Source organism: Odocoileus virginianus, unplaced genomic scaffold, assembly GCF_023699985.2.
Source record: "Odocoileus virginianus isolate 20LAN1187 ecotype Illinois unplaced genomic scaffold, Ovbor_1.2 Unplaced_Contig_2, whole genome shotgun sequence".
In the NCBI taxonomy this organism is placed as follows: Eukaryota; Metazoa; Chordata; class Mammalia; order Artiodactyla; family Cervidae; genus Odocoileus; species Odocoileus virginianus.
Genome location: NW_027224319.1, coordinates 3,792,827 through 3,804,632, shown reverse-complemented (window position 1 = coordinate 3,804,632; position 11,806 = coordinate 3,792,827). Strand labels below are relative to the sequence as shown.

Here is an 11,806-nt window from a genome sequence, read left to right as displayed (position 1 = left end):
ATTTATATTTTATTTGTGTGTATCTAATTTTTTGAAGTTACCTTGTAAGCTTTAATTTTCAAATTTATTTTTAATTGGAGGATAATTGCTTTACAATGTTGTGTTGATTTCTGCCATACAACAACGTGAATCACCTGTAAGTATACATATATCCCCCCCGTCTTGAACCTTCCTCCCACCTACCCCCGTCTCACCCTTTTAGGTTGTCACAGACCACCAGGTTGAGGAATCTGCATCACACAGCAACTTCCCACTAGCCATCTCTTTCACACACGGTAGTCTATCTGTTTCAATGTTACTCTCTCAATTTGTCCCACCCTCTCTTTCCTCTGCTGTGTCCACAGTTCTGGTCTGTATACCTCCCCTGAAAATAGGTTCATCAGTACCATTTTTATAGATTCCATGTATATGCATTATTATGTGTTGTTGTGGTTGTTTAGTCGCTAAATCATGTCAGACTCCTTTGGGACACCTTGGATTGTAGCCTGCCAGGTTCCTCTCTGTCTATGGGATTTCCCAGGCAAAAATACTGGAATGGGTTGTCATTTTCTACTTCAGGGGATCTTCCAGACCCAGGGATGGAACCTATGTCTCTCGTGTCTCCTGTATTGACAAGCTAATTCTTTACCACTGTACCACCTGGGAAGCCCTAGTTTTGATATGCATTTCTCTAATAATGAGTGATGTTGAGCATCTTTTCATGTGTTTATTGGCCATCTGTATGACTATGGAGAAATGTCTGTTTAGATCTTCTGCCCATTTTTTGATTGGATTGTTTGTTTTTCTGTGTTTTGATCTTTTGCCCATTTTTTGATTGGATTATTTGTTTTCCTGACTTTGACCTGCATGTGCTATTTTTATTTTTTGGAGATTAATCCTTTGTTATTTGCTTCAATTGCAATTACATTCTTTCATTTTGAGGGTTGTCTTTTCATCTTGTGTATAGTTTCCTTTGCTGTGCAAAAGAGTTTAATTAGGTCCCATTTGTTTATTTTTGTTTTTATTTTCATTACTCTAGGAGGTAGGTCAAAGAGGATCTTGCTGCAATTTATGTCAAAGAGTATTCTGCCTGTGTTTTCCTCTAAGAGTTTTATAGTTTCTGGCCTTAAATTTAGGTCTTTAATCCATTCCATCTGTAATCAGTGAGAGTTTTACTTCTTTTCAAATCTTGATTCCTTTTATTTCTTTTTCTGTATGATGTGAAGAGGTGTTCCAATTTCATTACTTACATGAAGCTAGTCAATGTTCCCAGCAAAATGCTTATTGAAGAGGCTGTCTTTTCTCCATTGTATATTCTTGCCTCCTTTGTCAAAGATAAGGTGCCCATAGGTGCATGGGTTTATCTCTGGGCTTTCTATCTTGTTCCATTGATCTGTATTTTTTGTTGTTCGTGCCAGTACCATACTGTCTTGACCACTGTAGCTTTGTGGTATAGCCTGAAGTCAGGAAGGTTGATTCCTCCAGCTCCTTTTTTCTTTCTGAAGATTAGCTTTGACTAATAGCTTTGGCTATTCAGGGACTTTTGTGCCATCCAAATTATAAAGTTTTTTGTTCTAGCTCTGAAAAATGCCACTGGTAATTGGATAGGGATTGCATTGAATCTGTAGAATTTTTGGAGTAGTATAGTCATTGTCACAATATTGATTCTTCCAATTGAAGAACATGATATATAGCTGCTTCTGTTTGTGTTGTCTTTGAGGTCTTTCATCAGTGTCTCATAGTTCTCTGCATACAGGTCTTTTGTCTCCTTAGGTAGATTTATTCCTAGATATTTTATTCTTTTTGTTGCAGTGGTGAATGGGATTGTTTCCTTAATTTCTCTTTCTGATTTTTTGTTGTTAGTGTATAGGAATGCAAAGTATTTCTGTGTATTGATTTTGTATGCTTTTGGTTTACTAAATTCATTGATTAGCTCTAATAATTTTCTGATGGTATCTTTATGGGTGTTCTATGTATAGTATGTCATCTGGAAACAGAGTTTTACTTCTTCTTTTCAAATCTGGATTCCTTTTATTTCTTTTTCCTCTCTGATTGCCATGGCTAGGACTGCCAAAGCTGGTTCTTTGAGATGATAAACAAAATTGACAAACCATTAGGCAGAGTCATCAAGAACAAAGGGAAGAAAACTCAGTAAAATTAAAAACAAGGAGAGATTGCAGTAGGCAATGCAGAAATACAAAGGATCATAAGAGATTATGAACAACTATATGCCAATAAAAATGGAAAACCTGGAAGAAATTAGCAAATTCTTAGGAAAGTACAACTTTCCAAGACTGAGCCAGGAAGAAATAAGAAATTATGAAACAGACCAGTCACAGGCACTGAAATCGAAACTACAATCAAAAATCTCCCAAAAAAACAAAAACCCAGGGCCAGATGGCTTCATGGGTGAATTCTATCAAATGTTTAGAGACGAGCTAAAACCTGTCCTTCTCAAACTCATCCGAAAAATTTCAGAGGAAGGAACAGTCCGAAACTCATTCTACAAAGCCACTATCACCCTGATACCGAAAACCAGACAAAGATATCACAAAAAAAGAAAATTACAGGCCAATATCACTGATGAACATAGATGCAAAAATCCTCAACAAAATACTAGCAAACAGAATCCAACAACACATTAAAGAAATCATACACCATGATCAAATGGGTTTATCCCAGGGATGCAAGGATTCTTCAATCTATGCAGTCAGTCAACGTGATACACCATATTAACAAATTGAAAAATAAACATCATATGATAATCTCAATGAAAAAAGTGAAGGTGTTAGTTACTCTATTGTGTCTGACTGTTTGCAACCTCATGGACTATATAGCCAGCCAGTCTCCTCTGTAGATGCATAAGAAGTTTTTGACAACATTTGACACCCATTTATGATTTAAAAAAAAAAAAACCTCTTCAGAAAATGGACATAAAAGGAACCTGCCTCAACATAATAAAGGTCATATACGACAAACTCACCACAAACATCATTCTCAGTGGTGAAAAACTGAAAACATTTTTTTCTAAAATCAAGAACAAAAACAAAGTTTCCACTTTTGCCACTATTATTCAACATAGTTTTGGAAGTCCTAGTCACGGCCATCAGTGGATCCTTTTTTGAGTATGCCCAAAGTACATTGAATTGAGGTTGAAAATTTCCCCTCTGCCCAGTCAAGAATATATTCTTGAGTTATTTCAAAGGGCCCCCGTGTCCACGAGTCAGTCTGTTAGATGCTGTTACCACAGCACTTCTGCCACCGCCTCGGCCTGCCTCCACTCAGTCTGCCTGAGAAGCCTCTTGCTAGCATCAGTGAAGCCTTCACAAATGGGCTTTATCGTGAGGGTGCCAGCCCTCTGGGTCCCAGGGCTGGGCCAGGTAACTCACAGACAATTCTGAGCCTACAGCCTACAAGAATTCAGGCCTGCAAGAATCTCACAGTCTGTAATGAAAGCAGCTTAGTCCTCCAGCATCAGGGCTCAGATGCAATTCAGGGAGCCTGACAGGAAAGAGAGACCACATCACTCTCCAGCCTGCTTTTCTCTCCTCCTCACCACCCCTGAGTCAATTAAATTTATTCTCTGTCCTCCCTTACAAAATAAAGGTGCTTGTGATCATAAGCCAATGACAGTAAACATTCGATGAGGCAACCGGAGAGATGATTAAGTATTTCATGCATTAGCAGTATCTGGGTGCAAAAGTCAAACAGCCCAAGTGCCCTGTCCCATAGTTGCTGCAGCTCATTAGCCCACGTCCTGTGGACACTGTGACCTTCAGGGCACAGAGATTGTTAGGTCTGGAGTCTCAGTTGAAAGTCACATTGGGTTGTTCCTGGGTTATCTGCCAAAAGCTAAGAGGGAAAATCATCCTCCTGGTTGATTTGGCATTCTCCTTGGCAGTCTAGAATAAGGTACCTCCCAGAGCCTCTACACTCCCCGTCTTTAGAGAAGGCACGACCTCTCTGGCATCAAACACAGCTGTGAACTCCTCCCTCTCCCACTCCTCCTCCAGGCTTCCACCAACAGATTAGTATGGCAGAGTCCCATTTCTTCGGTGTCCTAGTCTTCCTCTCCACTGCGATTATAAAAACATTTATTAGAGAATAATTTATTCCTCAGGTCCATTAATGAAGTCCGGATTCTGTTTGTTTTATACAGACAGACAGATGTGCAGTTCTTTATGCTACTTTCAGATGAGCAATGCAGTTTACAGGGAATTTTCCTGAGTCCACACAACTCAGTTTGCATGTTATCTTCTGCTACTTCCATGGAAAAAGAAAGAGTTTAATCACTCAGCACCCTATGCAGTCTAGAAGACATAATACTGAAGGAATTTGCAAGCCTGCGCTGCCAGTCAACGTGCCTACATCAGATAAACCATGTTCTCTTATTCTAAAACAGGGAAGGTGGCTCCAGAAGCAGTCTGCTCTCTGACCTCTTCACACATGTCTCACGTCTCATACCTGGAGCATTTGGAGCAAAGATCATAAATCTAAAGAGTAATAATAGTAGGCGAAATACTTAATCATTGGTCCTCCCCAAGACATCTACCTTCTGTATATTCACATAAATTGCCTTTACCCCCAGCTCTATTATGCCCAAAGCTATTGCTAATTATTCTTTGTGCGTGGACAGTTTGCTATATTTTACAGCATTTATATAAATTGCCAATTTTTGCTCATTTCATGAACTATGAGATGCAGGTAATGGGACTGGTATTAAGAGTATCTGTGTTTTACAGATGAAGCAAATGAGAAATCAAGAGTTTGCCAAGGTCTCCCAGCGAGTGGGAATCACTCTGGTTGGTCATAATCATTTATCTTCTATGATCATGTTTAAGCTGGAACCATATCCTATTGTTAAATTTGGTTATTTTGAGTTATGTAGACCTACCATTACATTATAGATGTGTATTCAATATATTATGTTACTTTACCATTTACCAAGATGTAAGAATACATCAATGCCTTTAATTTGTCAGCCACATCTGAATTTTAGCCAATGATTTGTGCAAGAAATGTGAACCAGGAAACAGTATTCTAGGTTTCTTCTGTAAATACTGATAAATTTTAGTCATATAAATGACTGGGAGGTACTAACATAACTGAAATAAAGTACACCAGAGCTTGATAGAGTGGAAGAATGACTTGAATAAAGGTTGAGTTACCTGCTACTAGGCCCAGCTCTGTCATTAACTCACTTTCATGCCCACCTCCTTTCCTTATTCAGATAATAAAAGAGGAAAATCCAATTCAATAAGTATTTATCAGGCAGGGGCTTACTGTGGGCATTGAACATATGACATTTAATTTAAACCTCACTGCAGTCCAAACATCCCATTTTACAGAAAAGAGGGCCAGTGTCAGGGAAATAAGAAAGGGGCAAGGCAAGGTCATGTTCCTTTCCGTGTACAAAGCCCTGCTTGCTGTTAAGAAACCTGTAAAGATGAAAGAGATAGAGTTCCTCTCCTCAAAGTGCTTTCAAAATAGCAGAAGTGAACAGATGCACAGTCAGGGAGCAGGGAGGCGCCAGTTAATAAGGAGAAGCAGGCGCTGCAAGAAATGGTGCCGAGGGCAAGGCAAGCACGTCAGAGGGAGAAATCACTTCTGCCTCTCCGTGGGGGTGGTGAGGGTCACGTGCTGATTTATCATAAGAATAGATTTTAATGCATATATCTAAGGGAGATTATGAGTTTTAATAAGAAAAGATGCAGCAGTAAGACGTTCTGGGAGCAGGTAGCGTCCGTAAGACACAGTGATGATAAAACTCAGGGTGTGTGCAGGACTCAGCCAGCAGGTTGGTGCTGGTGGAACATGAGCCCTGGTGACTCAGTGTCCCCTCCGGACCTGCTCCATCGCTGTTAGCAGGGAGCTCCCTAGAAATGCAGGCTGTCAGGTCCCACTCCAGATGGTTTGCGGTCTGCACAGGTGATTCATGCGCAGAAGGAATAAAGGGACAAGTAACACAGAAAGGTAGCTTCTGATCAGATCCATAGAAATGGCAGAATGTATTGATTTGGTAAGGCCTTGGAGCGAGACAGGGGGTCCGTGTCTGCCCTGCCTTCAGCTCCATCACTGTGCAGCTGTGGGACCTCTGGCAAAGTTACTTCAACTTTATTTAAGTTACCTGTGGCCTCATAAGATTTTTTTAATGGACTTTATTTTTAGAGCGGTTACAAGTTCACCACAAAACCCAGGGGAAAGGACAGAGAGTACCCTTCCCGTTCACCTGCTGCCCCCACACACCCTCACCCTCCCCTATTGTCATCATCCCCCAAACAGTGTCACAGCTGATGAACCTACTGCAGTGATTTCATCATCACCCAAAGTCCCTAGTTTATAGTAGGGTATACGTTTGGTGGTGTACAGTCTAATGAATTTAGATAAATGAGTAATAATATGTGTCCATCACAGTGGTATCATTTTCATAACCCTAAAAATCACCCTTAGAAAGATGCTCTGCCTTTTCATTTTTTCTCCCTAATCCCTGGCAACTGCTGATCTTTTTACTGTCTCCTTTTAGTTTTGCCTTTTTCAGAAAGTCATGCTTTGGAATCATACAATATGTACTCTTGTCAGATTGGCTTCTTTCGCATAGTAATATGTATTTAAGCTTCTTTTCATGGCCTGGATAGCATTTATTTTCGGTGCTGAATAATATGTCATTGTCTGGATGTATCACAGTCTGTTTATTCATTCATCCACTGAAGGGCATCTCAGTTTCTTCCATGTTTGGCAGTTGTAAATAACACTGCTCTAAAAATCTGGGTACAAGTTTTTTGTTTTTTTTTTCAGTTTTCATACTTTTTATTGAAGTATAGTTGATTTACAATGTTAATTTCTGCTATACAGCAAAGTGATTCAGTTATATACACATTCTTTTTTAAAATATTCTTTTCCATTATGGTTTGTCACAGAATACTGAGTATAGTTCTTAGTGGTATAGAGTGAAAGTGAAAGTCACTCAGTCGTGTCCGACTCTTTGTGACTACTACAGTCCATGGAATTCTCCAGGCCAGAATACTGGAGTGCGGTAGCCTTTCCCTTCTCCAGGGGATCTTCCCAACCCAGGAATCGAACTGGGGTCTCCTGCATTGCAGGCAGATTCTTTACCAACTGAGCTATCAGGGAAGCCTTGTGCCATAGAGTAGTACCTTGTTTATGCGCTCTATATATAAAAGCTTATATCTGCCAACCCAACCTTCCACCCCATCCCTCTTTCAAACCCCTCTACCTTGACAACCACCAGTCTGTTCTCTGTGTCTGTGATTCTGTTTCTGTTTCATAGATAGGTTCATTTGTATTGTATTTTAGATTACACATCTAAAATGTGATTGAACTAGGGACAGAACCCAGGTTCCTTGCATTGTCTTCAGAGTCTTAACCGCTGGACCACCAGCGAGCCCACTACAGGCTTTCTCATCGTTGCTTTTAATATATAGAAAATCCTTCTTACTCAAGCTACTTATGATTTACAACAGTTTGCTGGTTTATATCTGTGGGTAAAGTTATAATATTTTTCTTTTCTCTCTGTCTGGTTCCTCTGGAAATCAGAGACCCTTTGGTTCTAAGCAACTTTATCAGGTGAATGGGAAAGACTATCTCTTGGCATGTGCAGGAATTTAAATATTCATAAACCTGGAAAAGAGACAAATTTACCCAATCCATAAATATCACAGGAAGAATTTGAAGACAGGCCATCGGCATGGCTATTCTGGCATTTAGAGGCATTTTGAAAGTTCGATCTGAGATTCCTATTAAGTTCCAGTGCAGTCAATTTGAAAGAGTTCATATGGGTAGTTACACTCATGTGAATAATCTGGACATGTTTATTGAAAACAAACCTATTTTAAGTGAATTAGTCTTAATTTTGCTAGATTTCATAGAAATAAAGATAATCTAGAGAAGGAAATTATGTTTCAATATTAAACTCTTGTGGATCATGAAGTTTTATGTGTACTGAGGCTTTGTATTTATTATCTCTGTCCAGGATGGCTCCTTGTTGCCATGTTACATTATTATACAGTTTAATTTAATTAGTAAAAGAATATTCTAAGCTTGTTTCTAAGTCTGATCACAGTGATTTTCTTTGGATAAAGATCAAATGTCTTGTGACCTGCAACTATGAGATTATGTACACTGGAAAAGATATCATTTAACAAACTTTCTCCAAGCTAAATAAAAGGACTTTATAGGTACTTTTAACTAGCGCATGTGCAACAAAACTGAAGGGAATTGACTGTTAATTCCATATCTCCCATTTAAGAAGAGTGTCCATATAGGATTGTCTATAGAAAAAACTGTTAACCCCAAAGGATACCCACACCAGAGGAAAAGGAGACAACAGTAGAAGACAGCTGACGTGTAAGTCTGCTCCCGGACTTCAGTTGCTCTCTTTACTGAATGTTTGTCTTCCTGTCGTCATGGAAAGTTATTTTACTTCTAAGCATACTTAGACCCCAATGTTCAGGATGAAAAGAAAATTCTGTAGTGAAGTTGTCACAGAGTATAACTATTCATGACATGTATCACTGCTTATTTTAAGTATATTGCTGAAAGCACATGTACAATGCTGTGTGACAATTAAGTGCTAGTGGTAAAATGCATAGCCTCCAAAGCTTTGCCCCATTAATATACCTCTGAGTTTGTTAATGATATCTGATTAGTTTTCCCCCAACATGGAGAACTAGGGGAAAAAAGAGGCCTAGCATCAAGATGCATAAATGGACCCAGAGGAGGCAACTTGGCCGCTTTGGCAATGTTAGGAAAATATTTTGATTATCAGTGATGTTTATGGAAAGATTTGCAATTAAAGGGGGGAAAATTATGGAAGAAAATTTCACATGTTGAGGTATGGGGAAATTGTTCTGACTTGTACTTGACGAATTTGAACTTCAGGCTAATCAGACCAGCCTTTTGTGGCCTATTAAACATGCTTTAGCCATCAAAAAATTACATTTAAAAAACTGAGATGAAATAACTATCATTCAGACACCCCAAGTGGAACTAGGTAGCTATTATGAATGTGTGTTCAGACACATTTCTAAGTTACTGAAAACCTGAATTCTCTAAACTTGATCATACTTCACAACACCATCAACCGTTTTTTAAACAGTATGTGCTAGCAGCTGCCAACTGCACCCATATGATCTCAATGTCCTCTTTTTAAGTATGAAAACTCCTACTTTAAAAATAGCAAAGCAAATGAGACAGCTCAAGCTATAGCCACCGAGCAAAAGGCTACCTGGTTACTAAATGTATATGTAAAAAGTAAACACTCCAACACTTAATTTCCTGATTGCCATCTAAAATAGGACTCTTCAAAAATATTTCGAAGGTGTATTTTAGACGTTTTCTTCACTGTAATACGTCTAATAATTCTGAATGTTTTTCCATGTGCTACAACAAAGCAATCAAAGATAGAGGTAATCAAAGATAGAGGTAATATTTTCTTAATACAAAATATTAATGCCAAGCTTGAAACTCAGGATTCTTTTCAACTCTGTCCATTCCCCAAATTAGGCAGGACTATGCCCCCAGGTCAGCAGAAAGTAACCAGAGCAGTTTACCAACCCATTCTCTCAAAAAGTTGGGGAAAATTGAAACAAAGGGAACTAAAATTGAGTTTCCTTACCAAGTTTATGATTAACCTCTCAATCTAAAACTTCGTTCCCTTTCTTGTTCTCCTTCATCAAGACTGAGGAATCTATAACTTTATTTCCTTTTTTGTTCTCAGTCCTCAAGACTGAGGAGTATCAAAGAAAAAAGGAAGTTGAACAAGCCTCTGTGTCCTTGTTTTGAAGTAAAATGCTGACTAAAGAAGGTGCTGCACTCAATATGCCAGCAAATTTGGAAAACTCAGCAGTGGCCATGGGACTGGAAAAGGTCAGTTTTCATTCCAATCCCAAAGAAAGGCAATGCCAAAGGATATTCAAACTACCGCACAATTGCATTCATATCACATGCTAATAAAGTAATGCTCAAAATTCTCCAAGCCATGCTTCAGCGATACGTGAACTGTGAAATTCCAGATGTTCAAGCTGGTATTAGAAAAGGCAGAGGAACCAGAGATCAAATTGCCAACATCCGCTGGATCATCTAAAAAGCAAGAGTTCCAGAAAAACATCTATTTCTGCTTTATTGACTATGCCAAAGCCTTTGACTGTGTGGATCACAATAAACTGTCTGAAAGAGCTGGGAATACCAGACCACCTGACCTGCCTCTTGAGAAATCTGTATGCAGGCCAGGAAGCAACAGTTAGAACCTGAACATGGAACAACAGGCTGGTTCCAGATGGGAAAGGAGTACATCAAGGCTATATATTGTCACCCTGCTTATTTAACTTATATGCAGAGTACATCATGAGAAATGCTGGGCTAGATGAAGCACAAGCTGGAATCAAGATTGCCAGGAGAAATATCAATAACCTCAGATATGCAGATGACACCACCCTTATGGCAGAAAGTGAAGAACTAAAAGCCTCTTGATGAAAGTGAAAGAGGAGAGTGAAAAAGGTGGCTTTAAAACTCAACATTCAGAAAACTAAGATCATGGCATCCGGTCCCATCACTTCATGGCAAATAGATGGGGAAACAATGAGAATAGTAGCTGACTTTATTTTGGGGGTCTCCAAAATCACTGTAGATGGTGACTGCAGCCATGAAATTAAAAGACATTTACTCCTTAGAAGGAAAGTTATGACCAACCTAGACAGCATATTAAAAAGCAGAGACATTACTTTGCCAACAAAGGTCCGTCTAGTCAAGGCTATGGTTTTTCCAGTAGTCATGTGAGAAGTTGGACTGTGAAGAAAGCTGAGCCCCAAAGAATTGATGCTTTTGAACTGTAGTGTTGGAGAAGACTCTTGAGAGTCCCTTGGACTGCAGGGAGATTCAACCAGTCCATCCTGAAGCAGATCAGTCCTGAGTGTTCATTGGAAGGACTGATGTTGAAGCTGAAACTCCAGTACTTTGGCCACTCAATGCGAGGAGCTGACACATTTGAAAAGACCCTGATGCTGGGGAAGATTGAAGGCAGGAGGAGAAGGGGATGATAGAGGATAAGATAGTTGGATGGTATCACCGACTCAATGGAGATGAGTTTGAGTAAACTCTGGGAGTTGGTGATGGACCGCGAGGCCTGACATGCTGTGGTCAATGGGGTTGCAAAGAGTTGGACATGACTGAGCGACTGAACTGAAATGAAAGAATTAATGATCAACAAAGAGTTAATGATCTTCAATGTGAAGATGTAGAAACGAAGAGTGGCTGTTGGACTGGGGAACTGGTAACAGTTTAGACAGTCATTCTACAACATAGCAGATCACCAATCTCCCAGTTCCCTGGCAAGATCGTGAACCCTAGACTGGCTGAAACCAGAACATTGAAGATGCTTGAAACTTTACCTTGTTGCCAACCACTAATCATCCACAAGCTGCTTACTCCCTGCTCCTTGAACACTGTACAAATTCTCACTACCCCCTGCAGGAGCCTCCCACAATCTTGAGGGCATTAGCATGTTGTGACCCGCTTTGCCTGGCAGAGCAATAAAATGTCTTTTCTACTTCACCCAAAACTCTTATCTCTGTGTTTCCCTTCGGCACCAGTGAACAGAGGCCATTTTGGCAACACAACCCCTGGTCCTCTGCCTACTCCGCTGATAGACTCCAACTCATTGTCTGTAGTCTCAGATTAAGTGAGCACTTTGGACCCCTCCTACCTTGCTCTGGTGCATCTTTGAGCCCAAGGAGATGTCTCCACCACTGGACTGTGACATTCTAGACAAGAGTGTCTCACACTGGGATGTGCAAAGAAATCCTTGGGCAGG

General features: G+C 39.8%; 1 protein-coding gene across 2 annotated transcripts in view; it reads left to right on the top strand.

The window, feature by feature from the left end:
• Positions 1-11,806, top strand: part of LOC110152397 (C-C chemokine receptor type 1) — a 44,864-nt gene that overhangs the window by 20,875 nt on the left and 12,183 nt on the right. The gene's annotated exons all lie outside the window — the stretch shown is intronic.